Raw genomic sequence first — 17,010 nt, forward strand, 5'->3', positions numbered from 1 at the left:
AAGAGAACACAAACACTGAATGGCCTGGGGTGAGAAATCATGTAGCAGCAGGAGAAAGCAACAGGCAGACCTCATATGGCAAGACACTTTTTAAACATATCCATTTGGACTGGGCAACATTTAATTGTAAAGTCATGTCGAAGAGTTCCTCTGGCAGCACATCTCCTCGACCTGTTAGGACGAATGCACAGCATAGGATAATAAAAAGTCTGAGCAGCTCTGCAACCCAAAACAGAATGCCTTGCCTTTCCTCTGTAGTCGATGCACACCCTCGGTGAGAGGAAAAAGAAAAAAGTAAGCCAAGCAGACCAATTTGGCAGCGCTTACTGCAGTAAACAGAGCAGTGCGAAGCAAAGGCTGGTTGTATTTTCGGTGTCGTGAGCTCCGTAATAAGATTGCCTGACCCCACCCGCAGCCCTACGTTCGCTAATCACAATAATTAGGGGTCTGAAAGATGTAGCACTCAGTGAATCGCACTACAGCTAGAGCTTTAATGAAATGCTAACTACAGAGCACAGCCATACATACGGTGACCGCATACGAAACTCAACACGCTAAGACTTAAGGCGTGCTTGTTTTTGTTTTGTTTTGCTTTTTATTTCCTAACCGTTTGAGCATGTGCTGCATCGTTGGAATTTGCGTCAAAAAGGATGGAGCAGGTTTGCTTCTTCCAGGCTCTTGTGGGCTTGTGTTTAGACATGTTTATAGGGTCTGCGCCGCAGACCGTGATGTCATTTGCCTAAATGGAGCCACTTGTTTGGGTTTACGGCCATGAAACCATACAGCAGATATGCTAAAGATATACTAACCAGCCTCAGAGACAAGGACATGCTTTAGGCACGGTATTAAACAGGACTGACTGAGTGTGTGCTTAAACACAGATTAACACGGATCAACAATAGGAGATCACAAGACTATGGAGTGATATGCAGTGTGCGGAGCATCCTTTGAAATAATAAAAAGACCCTTGTGTGTGCTAGAGTGGAGTGAAGTGAAGATAATTTTAGGATTTAGAGTCTGATGAGTCAGTCCAGAGACATACATGTCTACTCAGATCGCTGTGAATGAGCATAGTTAGCTGGAGGCACCTGTAGAAACCCAAAACACACAGCTACAATGACACATTTTGCAGATCCAGTACCAAGTTGGGGACAGACACCAGCCTCGGGCGTCACTGTACTGCTGGAAAGAAGGAAGATCTTATACAAGCATTAGTATAAGAGGCTGTAGAGAGATGAATAGATAAGATGAAAACAAAATATCTAGAAACAGAAACACACATATGAGATGATAGAAAGAGAAAAGTGTGGCAACATGAGGCACAGGACAAGGCTCTGAACATCCGTATGTCTTCATGCTTGTTCAGCCTGTGTCTCAGTTAATGGACATAGCTGGAATTCCTGGCCCTCTCTCAGACTCGGCTCTGGGATCCTTCAGACCTCCCCAGGCTAAGACGTGCTGCTTGCTAAACAACCCCTCGCTCTCATGCAGCTCAGACCTTCCTCCACAGCCCCCGCAGGGTCCAACACGGCTGACCCCTGCATTAGCAACACCACGACTAAAGCAAAAGCAGTGGGTGAGACATACTGATCCGTTCCAGCTATTACTGTATTATTCAGCTAAATAAATAACTCCTGAACCCAACATTTGAACTCATTGTTGAAAACATTAAAAGAGATAAAAGCCAAAGTCATAGGGCGCTACTACTGTTAACCAGCCCACTGCGGCCGGATTATTCAGTCATCTAGGATGTTATATAAACCGGAGCCAAAACCAGCACTTTATTCTCATTGAGGCAATAACAAGCGATAAAAATATTGCACTTGACCCACTTCTCCCTTTTTTTGGGTGCCTGAGTCAGTAACACAGTAACAAGTCCAAGCATAGACCCCCTTTGAAATTTTTATATCTGCTATATAGAGGCTAGAATGAATCATTGAACACAAGTGTTATGACCACTCTCCTCCTTTGCTCCCAACTGATCCACTCCTCCGTGTGAGTTAAACTCCCCCTTTTTCCACTCGTGCAGGTTGGTGTGACCTTGGTTTCCAGCTGTTGCCAGATTTCTGACCCTTCCTCCATCTGTCACAGCAGTTATGACTCCAGCCAAGCTCTCCTTCTTCATAATTAACCACTGAGAGACACATTTAAAAATGGGAATAAATTAAATAGGGGCAGGAAAAAAAATCAGCACTCTAAACAGTAACCATCCCAATAACACAATCCAGCTGGACTTTCCATTAGCTGTGTTATAGAGGAGATAATTAAAAATAATCTTGGCATTAGGTATTTGCTCTGTTTGAGGATTAGCGGTGGCATTACTCGCATTTGTGGAAATGAATCGCATCCTCCAGTGCTCAGCCTAATACCTCTCCAAAGAGACAGAAAAAAATAAAATAAATAAAAAATAAAAATCCTTTCCCACAAAAACAAAAGCGGCGGTGTGGCTGACAGGTACATGAAGTGGATCTATCATTTAGCACTTATCTGTTCAGCTGAGTGGGGTTCAGGCGTTAAATCTCTTTTCTACTGAGCAGATAAATTAAGAATGCATCAGTTCTCCTGGGAGCTTAGTCACTGCCCCCAAAATAATGCATCAACCCATTGTCCGCTCAATTGCATTATGAACGTTCAGGTAGCCTTCTTGACTCGTGACAAAACAAGATTCTGGCTGAAAAAGACAAATCAAACTGAGAAAGCGAAAACTGTAATAAAGGCTTTTGCTTGCCTCTATTTCTCTATTTAAGTCTTGCAAGGAGATATACAGAGAAAAAGCCTTAAAATACAGAGCAGTCCTGAATCCTTTTATTCCCCTTCAGCTCAACAAAACATCCTGGAAACCTGCCAAAACAAAGGATGTCTAATCAGCGCCTGGAACGGCTGCTTATATTAGAAAGCTGAATGGAACAAAAAAGAATATTAGAACTATTGTACGCTATTTTGCATGTCCAAATGATTTCACGTCAGAAATGGGCCACCATTTGTTTAATAGTCCACATCAAATAGGCAATCCCTCCAAACACAAACACAGGCTAAGTCCAGTAGAGTACAGCATGCGTGCATGCGTGTTTGTGTGCGAGTGTCTGTAGGGGTGCAGAAGGATCACCGCTGGCCAGCATGCCATTCTGCCAGCTCATTCTCTGCTGATGGGAAGAGAAGCAGCAGCCACGGCTGCACCGCGTTTCTCACACTCCATGCCTTACAAGAGCCTAATTCTGCACTGATAAACTCTCTTCATGCCTATAACCAGACCCTTTGAACCAAGTGCTCACGAGCCTGTAGGCTGAGTTTGTTCTATCCCACACACTTCACAGATCTTTCATTCAACTTGAACTTGAAGCACATGGGGATTTTTTTTGTACACTAAACATCTACAACCGCACAAAACCAAAATGTTCCTCTTTATATTAAAAGGGCTTTTAGTACAGCAGCGATTGCAATTAGAGGAGGAAAATGGGTTTAGCCCGGTGTGGACATTGACAACTTTAAGTCTTTGCAATTCAAAACACAAAACATTGGCCTACATGAAGTACAGTGTGCATAGGAGTTTAAATGAAGCTTAAAATATGGATTATTAATATACATTGTCATAATAGTATGGTCCGCTTTTTTCTTATCTGTTGCTGTATTTCTACACTTTGGCACTATATAGCTACTCTATATGCATGACAAGCAAGATCGAGCTGGACAGTATAACCAAGCTGACTGTCCAGCATGACCAATATCCCCAAGCTGGACTACCTGCATGACCAAGCATGACCATAATCAAATGAAACATGCATTGTTGTGATTAAGAACCAAATAACCAGCTATCATACCTGCATATGGTATGGTATCACCTGGATGACCGCCTTGACTATGAAAGACCAGTACCACGTACTGGTACTAGCAACAGTATGTCCTTAACTGTTTTTTTAATCAGGGATATCACTTTGTATTATAAAAGTACATTACAGCCTAGTTAAGCTCATTCAAAAGTTGTGGTTGTTGGACATTTGTCACTTTTCTTTGGCCATCAAACTGTAATTAATCTAGTATTAAAGAGTATAACTGTATTTGTTGCTGTTCAGATTTTACCACTTGACTTAATGCCAGCTTGCCCAAATCTGTTTTCCAATCAGATGAATTCTACAAAATATAAGAGTTAAGATGTGACATTTTTTTCTCAAAACGTGAAGCTGTTTTGTCTGCACTCTATAACTTGATCCTGTGCTAAAAGGCTGTACATAAACATGCAGCATGGCACATTGTTTGTGTAGGCATGTGCCTAAGATTGCTCTAAATTTCTGTTAAGATTAAGTGCAGACTTCAGCATCATATTTAAGTAACCACTTAAAAACCACACAGTCTTGCAAAAAGTAGAATTGTCTCAAATGGTCTCAAAGCCTCTCACCACAAAGTTTATGCAGGAGAAAATCCTCTAGACAATTTGAGTGATGAACAACTGCTAAAAGAGTTGATACATATCTGACACTTTATTTGTCATCTACCTGATGCAACGATCCACACATTGCACAAACCCCCACTAACCTTGAGCCCGTTCAACCAGCACAGCTCAACAGCCAGGGTTTCTGACAAACACATCTATGCCAGGTAATGAATATGGTAATAATGTAGGATGTCACATCAACCTACCTGTTTAAAGGTTTAGCTCATGTGGGATTACATGTGCATTATTATGTCTTGCACGGAAATAAATGAATAAAACAATATTTGTTGCAGTAAATACATTTTTACAGACACTAGGGACGGATACTGTGGTGACACAGGTAAACATCATCAGGCCTGCTGCACTCCTGCCTGGATGGGAAATTAATTTTACCATCTTCTATGTGTGGGAGAGTTGTTATCCACTGTGCTGGCCTTTTCAGTTAATATGAATGCCCACCACTAGTGACCATTAAGTGTGTCAGCTTGTGCGCAAGCACAAATATTCTGCTTGTAATTATCAGCTGATAATTAAAATTTCCCACGTTATCAGTGAATAATACATCACCCAGTGCTATATAATAAGCTTTACTAAGAATGAGAGAGAAAACGGAATTCAGAGTGCTGTGCAGCAGCTTGATTAGGTAGATGGCACCATCTAAGATGGTGTGAAAGAACGAAGGATGATGCGTGGGTAAATGAGGGGAAGAAGGAGAAAAAGAGGGAGGGAACGCGAAGGAGAGAGCCAAGGGAGGGTGGGCGGATGAAGTCGGATCATGCCCCTCGGGGTGACAGCGCTGCGGACAGCTGCTGGTGGGGAAGTGTGAGAATGGATGTGATCTCACCTCATGCCTGCCATTTCCCACGAGGCTTTGCTATCAGATGTAACTGAGCTCATAAGTGAATGAAAAAAAGTGAAAAAGTGGGAGACCACAGGGCACAAGAACTGCTGCTTCATCTGAAGAGAGTCTGAGTTGTTCTTAGATCAGCAACAAATGACAGGTTCTGGTTTAAAGGCCTAGATAAACAGTGGCACCCTATCTGCTAGCACCATGAGTAACAATATATTTTAATAATCCAAACACCAATTGAACTGGGGGTACTGGGGTTATATGACTGGTAGTACACAACCAACTGCTGAGTGCTGGCATTATCTAACTAGTAATATATGGCTAACTGATTACTGTTATTACATGATTGGTCCTATGTGGCTTACTACTTTAAGTACTTTTATTGTATTAGTAGCCTATATGGCCAACTACTGAGTGCTGGCATTACTGGTTTTACACAGCCAACTACTAAGTGCTGATATTGTATTAGTATTAGTGGATGCAGCCAACTACTGAGTACTGGTATTATATAACTGGTTATATGCAGCCAACTACTGACTACTGGTATTATATAACTGGTTATATGAAGCCAACTACTGAGTACTGGTATTATATAACTGGTTATATGCAGCCAACTACTGAGTACTGGTATTATATAATTGGTTCTATGCAGCCAACTACAGAGTACTGGTATTATATAACTGGTTATATGCAGCCAACTACTGAGTACTGGTATTATATAATTGGTTCTATGCAGCCAACTACAGAGTACTGGTATTATATAACTGGTTCTATGCAGCCAACTACTGACTACTGGTATTATATAACTGGTTCTATGGAGCCAACTACTGAGTACTGGTATTGTATAACTGGTTCCATGCAGCCAACTACTGAGTACTGGTATTATATAACTGGTTCTATGCAGCCAACTACTGAGTACTGGTATTATATAACTGGTTCAATGCATCCAACTACTGAGTACTGGTTTTATATAACTGGTTCTATGCAGCCAACTACTGAGTCTGGTATTATATAACTGGTTCCATGCAGCCAACTACTGAGTACTGGTATTATATAACTGGTTCCATGCAGCCAACTACTGAGTACTGGTATTATATAACTGGTTCTATGAAGCCAACTACTGAGTACTGGTATTGTATAACTGGTTCCATGCAGCCAAATACTGAGTCTGGTATTATATAACTGGTTCCATGAAGCCAACTACTGACTACTGGTATTATATAACTGGTTATATGCAGCCAACTACTGACTACTGGTATTATATAACTGGTTATATGCAGCCAACTACTGAGTACTGGTATTATATAACTGGTTCTATGCAGCCAACTACTGAGTACTGGTATTATATAATTGGTTCTATGCAGCCAACTACAGAGTACTGGTATTATATAACTGGTTCCATGCAGCCAACTACTGAGTACTGGTATTATATAACTGGTTCCATGCAGCCAACTACAGAGTACTGGTATTATATAACTGGTTCCATGCAGCCAACTACTGAGTACTGGTATTATATAACTGGTTCCATGCAGCCAACTACTGAGTACTGGTATTATATAACTGGTTCCATGCAGCCAACTACTAAGTACTTGTACTGTATTACTGGCCTACATGGCCAACTACTGAGTACAGGTATTATATAACTGGTTCTATGCAGCCAAATACTGAGTACTGGTACTGTATTACTGACCTACAAGGCCAACTACTGATCACTGGCATTATAATGAAAAGATTATACTGGCAACTACTAAGTACAGGTATTAAATTACTGGTACAACATGGTCAAGTACTGAGTATTGGTATTATACTAAGCGTACCCAGGCAAAAAGCAGCTACTGGTTTATTGATCAGGGCCGATCAAAATACAACATACAACCCAGCACTATCTTCTGGTTTATCTCATTGTGTAGGTGCAAGCCATTGTTCAGTGCTGATCCAGGACCAGCTTCACTGAGCTTTATAACATTAACTACTCCAGCAGAAACCCTCTGGCCCATCAGGTCAGCAGCAAAGGGCAGCCGTGCCATCCTCACTGACACAAGCACATACCTGCCTCCCAATCAGGCCAGCGAGGCCCAAAATGAGGTCAAATGACCTCTCAAAGCAGACACCATTTGACTCCACAGAGAAAGGAGTAAGGGGGGTCACAGCTAAACCATTTCAAGATGGCATTTTATTCCTCTTCCAAGCAGAACCGCTTAAGATAAGGGCTTGCAGTTGTAAAGCTTCCTAGAGAAGAACATAGCTCAGATATTTAGAGAGTAATGCTTTCAAACATTCATGACAAAGCTAATTTCCAGCATTACTAAGACCTTAAAACCCAATTTCAGAACACAGCGATACCCATAGGACAGCAGAAGTGTAGAAACCTGGACAATGCTGGCTAAATCCCACTGATTGGACAGAAATGAATACCATTTGGTACTGACCATGACTGTTTCTGTTTTCTTCTGAATAAATTAGCTGTCCAAAACAGTCTCACTTTCAGCCTCTCATGTTATAAACTAGGAGGCAAGCAATTTTCATTTTCATGCATGATTTATTATCTCCACAGTATCTTGTTAGAGTAGTCTAGGGGGGCATTCCGTGTCAAATCACCTGAACAGAAAAGGTTTTAGCAGGGTCTATAACAAGCAACAGCATCTCACGGTAAAAAAAAGTGATGGCAGGAGTGCCTTTTTGTGTAGAAATATTCTTTATAAAGCCAGTGCAAAAATGTACATGAATAAGTCAGTTTTCAGAAAAGGAAAGGAAGTCTAAAGATTAGTAAAAAAGAGATATAGTCATAGCTTAGCCATTTCCTAGCACGGCTCAGTTACAGTTAGACTAGTGTTCTAGTTTTTCTCAGTGTGAGTCATGGGGGACCTCCACACTGTAGACAGAAAAACTGGATTAGACAGTGGAATGTCAGGCTAGTTTCTGTAAGGAGAACACTCTGAAGGCTTTAGATATCATCTACTGTATCTCTTAACAAAGGGGTTTATCTTGCATTTTCAAGCATCAAAGGGAAGCATCACAGTGAAGTGGGACAACATACTGGGATTATTTTTAAAGTTTTACAAATATGGCTTGTTTGCCTGGGTGTTTTTAAGGGGAAAAAGCATCGCAGGATGACTTTATTTAGCAAACATTGTTAGCAACACCTGCCTCATTACAATCTTAAGTCATTTTTCACACACACAAATACCTAGCGATAACCCAGAAAGCATCCAGAAAACATCCCGTTATCCATATTAGTAGTACCAAATATTACCTGAAATTGATCCTGTCAGAACCCCAGTAGAAAGTCTGGGTAATGTGCATGTGAGCCCTTGTGCGAATCATGACAATCCTACTGCACTTCCCACAGGCATCAGCACTTATATCAGCCTATATCACACAGAACATTGCCTGTAGTAAAAATGCATCTGACATGAGAAATCTCTGGTTGCACAGTACATATGGGAAAGGGCAGCTCTGATAAATGTCCAGACCTGTAAAAACGGCAATGCTGATGGGGCTAGGGCCTGACATGTCAAACATGGGCTCCCAAGGAGGCACAACTGTTAACAAAGATGTGTGTCATCACAGAGATCCAGTGATGCGGCAATTACCCGTGACCAGTAGTCCAAGAAATTTGTCCTGTCACTCTCTGGGTGGGAAGAATAGCTCACTCATCTTGCTAAGGCCACGTTCACGTTGCGAGCCTCATTAATCATTTCTGATTTTGTTGCTCAAACCAGATTTAGCGGTTCACACTCATTAACGTAAGTGACCTGTATCTGTCTGTAAGGCTATAGAGGCTTACTTGCTGTTGCATTTGCGTATTTATGATGGCTGCCACATACATTCTGTATCTGGTTGGTGCGTCGGTTGTGCACGTCCCCACAAATGAACATTAACCCACAGAAATGGCAAAGACAATGCAGCACTCAGCATCATCAAAAAAGCAAAAAGCTCCAACCTAACGTAATTGAACTTGTCGATGAAACGGCACTACTTTACAAACTCACACATTTGTTATCTCCAAACAAACAGACACATGTCTGATCTGTTTGGACAGACCTCAAAAATCTGATTTGATTCACTTCTACCTGCCAATGTGAACATAGCCTAAGCAGCACTTTGGATTTTGAACGTTACAAAGAGACCCTGATATGTGGCAACTTTCAATGTGCAAGGAATGCTCAGGCAATGTCTTGGAATTGTAAAGGACCAAAGCAAAGATAAAAACACATAAATACAAAACAAATATTAAATAAATTAACCAAATTAAAAATGGAAAATATTTTTTTTCCCATTTTACCAGTCTATCAAATCTGATTTTCCTTGAGGTGAAGCGATGAACAGCCTCCAGAAAAGGTGTCAGCTCTCTGCTCATGTTCTGCTTTTTAACTTCAAAAGCAGTGCCTTTCCATCTAAACAAAAACAGCATGTTTGCGCCTTGCTAATGGAAATGAAACAAGACTTGAAGGTGTTGAAGGTGGTGTCATTCAACCTACACTGTTAGTGCAGTGAGCGATTTAGTTTGCTCCCTTTTGCTTTAATGTGAGACCAAGTCACAGGGAATTAAACAACTTTGACAACACGGCGGTTCAGCACATCTCGGAATGACAGTGATTTACTAAGCAGGCAGTAAAAGAGGAAGTAAAGTATAGCCTCTTCTGTGGCGCGCCGTTCCCGATGAGTAATGCTACACACATGGAAAATAAGGGCCTTCAAAACAGAGAGTCTGAAGTGCTACAAAATGTTTTGTGGAGAGAAATTACTAACAAAAAAAACCTCTTGAGTAAACACAAAGTCACCCTCCTATTTGCGGTTTGCAAAGTCAGGTATTTAGTTGTTTATTCAGCTTTAAATAAAGGAGACGGAAAAAAAAACTTTAGCGGAACAGCGTTAGTGACACAGTAGCTTATGATTGTGAGTAATGGATGTATTATGAAAGTAATGACATTATAGAGGGAGGCTTGAAAAGAGCACAGTGACTGAAGGTGAATGGGGTCGTCCTCAGCTGTGAGGACTGTACTGAAAAATCATTTATCACTGCTTCATGCTTCTGATAAGAGACAGCCAGCCTTTTCTATCTACTCCAAGAGCGGCAGATAAGCTAGAAAAGTGAGGCGAGGAACGGCGAGCAGGAGAAGGAAGCTGTGTTTTTTTAAGTGTTGCGTGGACGTGTGGATAAGAGAGGAGAGAGAAGGACAGAGAGAGAATGAGTACTGAATGCATGTGTGTATAAGAAAGAGAGAGAAAGAGATGAATGCATGAATGTCTGTGTGGTGTTTGGGGTATGCACTGCTTTACACAAGAAGTCAGAGTGATTATGCCACTCCCAGTTATTTCTGTTACCCAAATGTAAACACGTAGACACACAGAAACACAGAGAGAAAGAGAGGGAGAGGGAGAGACTGAGAGAGTGAGATCCTCTTTAATCCGCCTTCACCATGAGAGAGTTTGTTTAATGTCATTTAATGAGGATAATCCACCGAAGATGCTGCTTCTCGTTTACAGTACGCCGCTGTCAGCTCTAGCTGGAGATCTGGGACACTTTTGGATAAAGGGGCGATTGAGAGCCACAGCGAGGCTGTACAGTGAGGCCACAGAGTGCCAGGGGCCGAGTGATACGGAAGGACAGCAAAACCTCAGACTTCCAGCAGACCTGAATAGGCCTTACTGTCTGTCAGTCTCTCTCTCTCTCTCTACACAAGACAAACAAAACAACAAGCACAGCATTAAAAAAAGAGCTTCTCTGTAGACTTTTGTACACACACACATACACACAAACAAATGAGCCCACACGCCAGATGAATCAGAGGGCAGGGGCACAGCAAGGAAGCTGACCGCGATTCCACATGAGTGCTCTGACAGCGGCAACAGAGAACTTTATGGTTGGAATTTGGCTCGTATGCAAAGGAGATGGCCGGTGGCTTCAACCACAGTGCTTTATTGTGCACTTACTATGTATTTTGAGTAAGACAGCAGAAAGATAAACAGCATTCCGTTCTGCATAACCCTAACTTGCATATAAGAGAAGTGCGTAAACTCTGCCTGTTGATACACATATGAGAAAGAATGTGGATCCACGTGCACCAGGTTGGGGCATAATGAACTCATTACTGCCAATCAACTATGTGCTGTAGAACTTGCTCTGATTGATCTAAAGCAGTGATTCTCAATCCTTGTCCTAGAGGCACCCTGTCTTGAATATGTCAGTGTTATCCTCTTACCAAACACAACTGATTCCACTAATTAGAAAAAATAGGAAAAATTAGGGCCTTGAAAGTACTACAAAAATGTTTTGTGGAAAGGCAAATCAAAGAAACACCTGAAAGGATCCATTGTTCTTTTATATAATGTAAAAAATGTTTGCAGAAGTTTCTATAAAGAACCTTTTTATATAAGCAAAAAGGTTTTTAGTATTCTTCAATGGAAACGATTTTCTAACTTTCTAAACCATGTAGCACCCATGATCAAACTAAAACTTCTACTGAGATTTCTGTGTAAGCCTTCCCTGTTTTTGCATATAGCAAATTATTGATTACAGCTTCTGAAGACTAGATGACGTAATGAAATACAGTGTCAACATGGCATCCCGTTGAACGATAGGTTAATTCTTTAGCTATCATAAATATAAATGCAACAACTTTTGAGAATTGTGAAGTTCCACAAGGTTCTACTTTAGGGCCTATAAAACTGATGTTAATAATTATAGTACTGTAGATGTAATTTTAGGTTTGGAAATGTGAGCTTGCATACAATGTCTTATGGGTTAAGCACTAAACACAAACAAATTTATGTGGGCCTTGTCCACTTTTGCAATCTGCAAATTATTGATTTTTTTTTCTGGTCAATGCAGCACGCCTCCTGAGACATCACAGAAAGCTTGAGACAGAGTAAAGTTTCTGGAGTGCAAGATGATGTAATGAAATACAGTGTCTACACGGCATCCCCTTGAACCCTACATGAATTATTCAGCTGATAATCCTAATGCAAAAACTTGTGGGAATTGTGGAGTTCCATAGGGTCCTATGGTAGAGCTGTAGTAAATAACTTATGTAGTGAACTACAGTGTCTACATGGCACCCCCTTAAACCTACATGAATTATGTAGTTATTAACCCTAATGCAAAAAAAAAAAAAAAAACTTGTGGAAATTGTGGAGTTCCATAGGGTTCAGTTGTAGGGCCTATGACACTTACGTTAACAGTTGTTACGAGTGCAGAAGAAGTGGTGACTTCCACACAGGGCCTAACAGGTTAAGCATTAAACATAAACAAATGTAGAGTTTTGAAAATTAAAGCTGAAAATGTACATTTTCTGGGACCATCTGGCATACCACTGGATGCTTCATGTATGGCCACAGTTTGAGAACCTGTTCTACAAAACCCTTGAGCAAAGCGTGCATGCATGGAAACAAATCATGACAGCTGAACGAAGTGATAAAAAAATCACCTTTTAGATATATGGTTTGATTTACTGGCAAAATTGTGCTGAGAGAAGCTCAGAGATCATTAAGCTAATGGTATGGGCAGTAACAAGTACAGTGGTGAGCCTGTGGTTAGCTTGTTACTTTGGAGTCTATTAGAGCAAGTCTCCAATCGCCTATACTCTATAGCAGTGGTCTCAAGCTGTGCATCCCATGGTGCATTCCATGGGAAGAAAATATGCAGCATGCACTAAAGTATAAAAGAAAAAGATTGAATTATATATAATGTTGTCTCTTGTGATTTTCATAGCATTACATTTACATGTGTTTAGTGCTTGACTTAGTACTCTGTGTGCAAGCCCACACTTCAATCCATTACTCTCACTATTCTATAATTATTAACATTAGTTTTATAGCCCCTACGGTAGAACACTGTGGAACTCCACAAGATTAAAGGAACCAGTTACCATAACATTCACAAAGGTCTTTGCATTAGGATTAATAGAGGAATAATTAACCTTGGGTTCAAAGGAATGTCATATGCAGCCTAAACCTTAAAGTTCACTACATTCAAGCTTTCTGAGATGTCTCGCAGACTGCAATATCGTGCAAGCTTCACACAGCAGGTGAAGAACCTTTGAAAAAAGAGTATGTGAGTGCAGGTATGATGTGTGAAGGCCACCTCTAGCCTACTTTGTATGTGTTTGCGTGGGCACATGTTTCTGTGAAATGACCTGTAGGTGTTACATAGTAGTTTTTTTTTTTTAAAGGTTTCAAAGTCTTCGAAAACCAACGGCCTTCATGACAGACTACTCACAGCAGTGAAAATACCTTTGGCAGAATGAAACGAGAAGAAGAAACGAGTGAAAAAGTGCTAAATCTAACTTGTTAGTGTCATTTAGCTAACCACCAGTGGACGGAGACAGTGGACTAACTACCTGGTCCGTTCTGTCAGTGTGTGTAACGGTCGTGATTGGAGCTTGAAACTTAACCTATTGTTCACAAGCAGAAATACGAGAACAGTGACTCGCTTCTGCAACTTTTCCTCTTCACCATTTAGACATTAATCGAGACCGAAACCCAAAGAAACAGAAACAGAGAGAGAGAGAGAGAGAGACGAACACACTCACACACACACGCCCCACTCACCTTGGCAGAAGAAGAGGAGGAGAAGTAGCGCGAACACGCGGAGCGGCCAGATTTCAGTTCCTCCCCCAAAGAGCTGGAGAAAATAATACTAATAATAATAATAACGATAATAAACAATAACACAGCGGCCGATAGATCCCCAGAACCGCGCTGCGTGGAAAAAGTTCACATCTTATGAGTTGGAGCGAGCGGTGGCGAGTCGCCCGGAGAGCGCAGCGGCAGCGGCGGAGGAGAGCGGAGTCCTGCGGGGGAAGAAGGCGGCGGAGACGCGTCTCGGGCGGTCTGGAGAAGCGGGCTGACTGACTGAAGCCTGGAGGAGAACTAACCGTCGCTTCACCATCCACGCCCAGGTACACAGGGTCACGTGACGCGGCCAGGTGTGCGCGCGGCGTTGCCCTGGCAGCAGCGGCAGCGCAAGGCTCGTGTAGCTGCTAGTGCTGCTCTGAGAGAGAGCTCCGCTCGCGGACTGGTAGAGTACAGAGAGAGAGAGAGGGAAAGAGAGAGAGAGAGAGACGACAACACACAGCAACCCGATAGAGCTGAGGAGAGATAGAGAGAGTGAGAGAAAGAGAGATACTGAGAATGAGAGAGAGAGAGAGAGAGAGAGCGAGCGAGCGGGGCAGCCCAGGCTTCTCCTCCCCTTTCCTCCTCAGAGTCGGAGAGCGCGCGCGGAGAAGGAGCTAGTCTGACGGAAAAGCTCAGTTAGCTAACGCTACTTAGCTAAACAAACACGGCGGAGAGGAGCAAAACAGCAGGTCTTACTGGCGGGCTGTTAGCTTTAGCTGCTCTCTCCCCTTCTCACTCGATCTTCCTCTTCCTCTCCCCCTCTCTTTCTCTCTCTCTCACGCTTTCTCCCCCTATGTGTGTCTCACGCTCGCAGTTTTAATTCAGTACAGGGTGACAAATAGTGCTACATTTGTTTTGCCAAAGCTTGAATTCACAATTTTTTAAGGAAAGAAAACTAAACAGATTTAAGTCTCTAGAAAGAACAGTTTAAACAAATTATCAGCTAAAGCTTAAAGCACGGGAAAATACATTCGCTAACTAAATGGGAAATGTAACTTAATGTAAATTGTAATGTGTGATTTGGTCATTGACGGGTTTCCGTCGATGCTACACTGAGCTGCGAGTAAACAGCTCTTGCTATGTTCTCTCTCTCCTCCTTTTTCATGCAAATCTTGAAGTGGTTTTACCCTAATCCAGCGCAGATTACTGTCAAAAGGGAGATTAGGGACACTGCTTTACTATGGTAGAAGAAATCTATTTTAAATCAACAAATCATTCACATTCCCAGCCATTTTCAATTTATTTTTAAAAAACGTATTTTACAAACATAACCTGATCTATTTGTTGCTTCAGTTGTTTAAACAATTTATACCACCCCTTTTTCTCATTTTACGACCTTCTTCATTCAGCAGGTGCTTTTTTAACACATTACAACCAGCCCAGTTTAATCTGCCTGCTCTAGCCACCTGCGAGCATTTACCAGCCCGGGAGACATCCGTCTTCCTGTAATGGGACAGTGAATGCTTTATTTCTGTCAGTGCAGAGTAATATATTCTACTATATTTGCCCCTCTGCACGGCTGTAAATATGAAGCTTGCAATCAATAGTTTTGTCACTGATGTTTATCGCTCACAGAGTTCCTACTCTTCCAGTCAATTTCTGGAGATTTCCTGGAACTTCTCTTGGAGTTATTACTGTCTCTGTGAGCCCAGTCTCCAAAACTCTGCACTGGTCCATCTATTCCAGTGCTCTTACTCCTACGCCAGAGAACCCATTGCCCTCCACTGCAGTTTCAACATTCCCTGCCCCAATGAGTTGATTAACAGTTTAATAATGAGTTGATGGGCTGATAGGTTTTATTAATTATTAATAATATATATTTTTATATATTTTGGAGGTTTTATCACTACCAAAGGTAATAACACTATTCTGGCTCAGTGGTTAGAATATTGGGTCACTGATTACAAGGTTGCGAGTTTGATACCCTATCCACTATTGATGGACCATTGGGCAATACCTTTAACCATTCCTGCTTCAGGGGTGCTGTGGCATGGCAGACCCTGCGTTCTGACCCTGTCCCTCTTAGCTAAGATAGCAAAAACAGTGCTTACTCATTGGTTAGGGGGCTGTGCCATCAATAACAAGTTTGTGGGTTCGATACCCTGGTTTACTAAGCCTACACTTTTGGGCCATTGGGCGAGGCCCTTAACCCAGGCCCTTAATGCAGGCTGACCCTTCATTCTCTGCTGGCATATGTGACAACTCGTGAATTTCCTCATTGTTTGACTGTAATTAATAATTAAATAATTATTAATAACTTCTAATGGGACTTTTTAAGTTCCAGTTAACTCAAGAATGCTTATAAAGTCTTAAAAGGTCATCAAGTTTGGCTCAACATAACTTGCCATTTCTCAAAATGCATGGAAGACAGGTTATTGTCTGTCCTGGTACTGTGTGATCTGAGTGTTCAAACAACAGAATGTCTGTTAATAAGACCTGCCTATTGCACTTATGGGGCGGTTTCCCAGCCTAATCTTGGACGACACAGCATAGAATAGAGAATGGAGAGAAAAGTATACGCTACTAGGCAACAATTCCTGCTAATATCAGAGCTCAAAGGTATGTTAAATTCAGTGTCTATAATAATAGCTTTGGATATTCTGAATGAATGACTTAGCACTTTGTCAGTCGCTCTGGATGAAACTGTAAATGTAGATTATTTTTTACTATTATAAGAACACAGTTCCTAGTTGGTGGATCAGAAACTGCTATGAAAAAATGCCAACCACCTGTGCCCCTGTTGTTAGAAAAAAAACAGATGTATATAAATAAATAAGCAGATGTTTTATACATGCATCCCATATAAGACCTGGAAATATTCTTTCTTTTTGTTGACATCTTGGGGTGGCATGGTATAGTGGGCTTGAGGGTTGAGGGTTGAATCCTTACTTTGGTCTGTGAGGAGTTTGATGTGTGCTCCCTGAGGGTGTCCTCCAGGTGCTATACTTTCCACATATACCTCACACAAACACATGGTGGATGAACTGGCCATGCTAAACTGCCTCTAGGTGTTAGAGTGAATAAGTGTGGGTGGTACCCTTTGCCCGGGGGGGTATTCCTGACTAGCACTCAGTGATATCGGATAGGCTGTGGGACCACTGCAACCCTGACC

The 17,010-nt window shown here is 41.7% G+C and overlaps 1 protein-coding gene across 1 annotated transcript in view; it reads right to left on the reverse strand.

Annotated features, from left to right (window-relative positions):
* plxnb2b (plexin b2b) overlaps nt 1–14,643 on the reverse strand; it is a 295,240-nt gene extending 280,597 nt beyond the window's left edge. The window contains exon 1 of the mRNA XM_049474378.1: nt 13,833–14,643. The gene's annotated coding sequence lies outside the window, so the exon portion shown is untranslated. The remainder of the gene's footprint in view (nt 1–13,832) is intronic.
* Nucleotides 14,644–17,010: the final 2,367 nt, after the last annotated feature.

The sequence above is a fragment of the Astyanax mexicanus genome, chromosome 2, assembly GCF_023375975.1.
Source record: "Astyanax mexicanus isolate ESR-SI-001 chromosome 2, AstMex3_surface, whole genome shotgun sequence".
NCBI lineage: Eukaryota > Metazoa > Chordata > Actinopteri > Characiformes > Acestrorhamphidae > Astyanax > Astyanax mexicanus.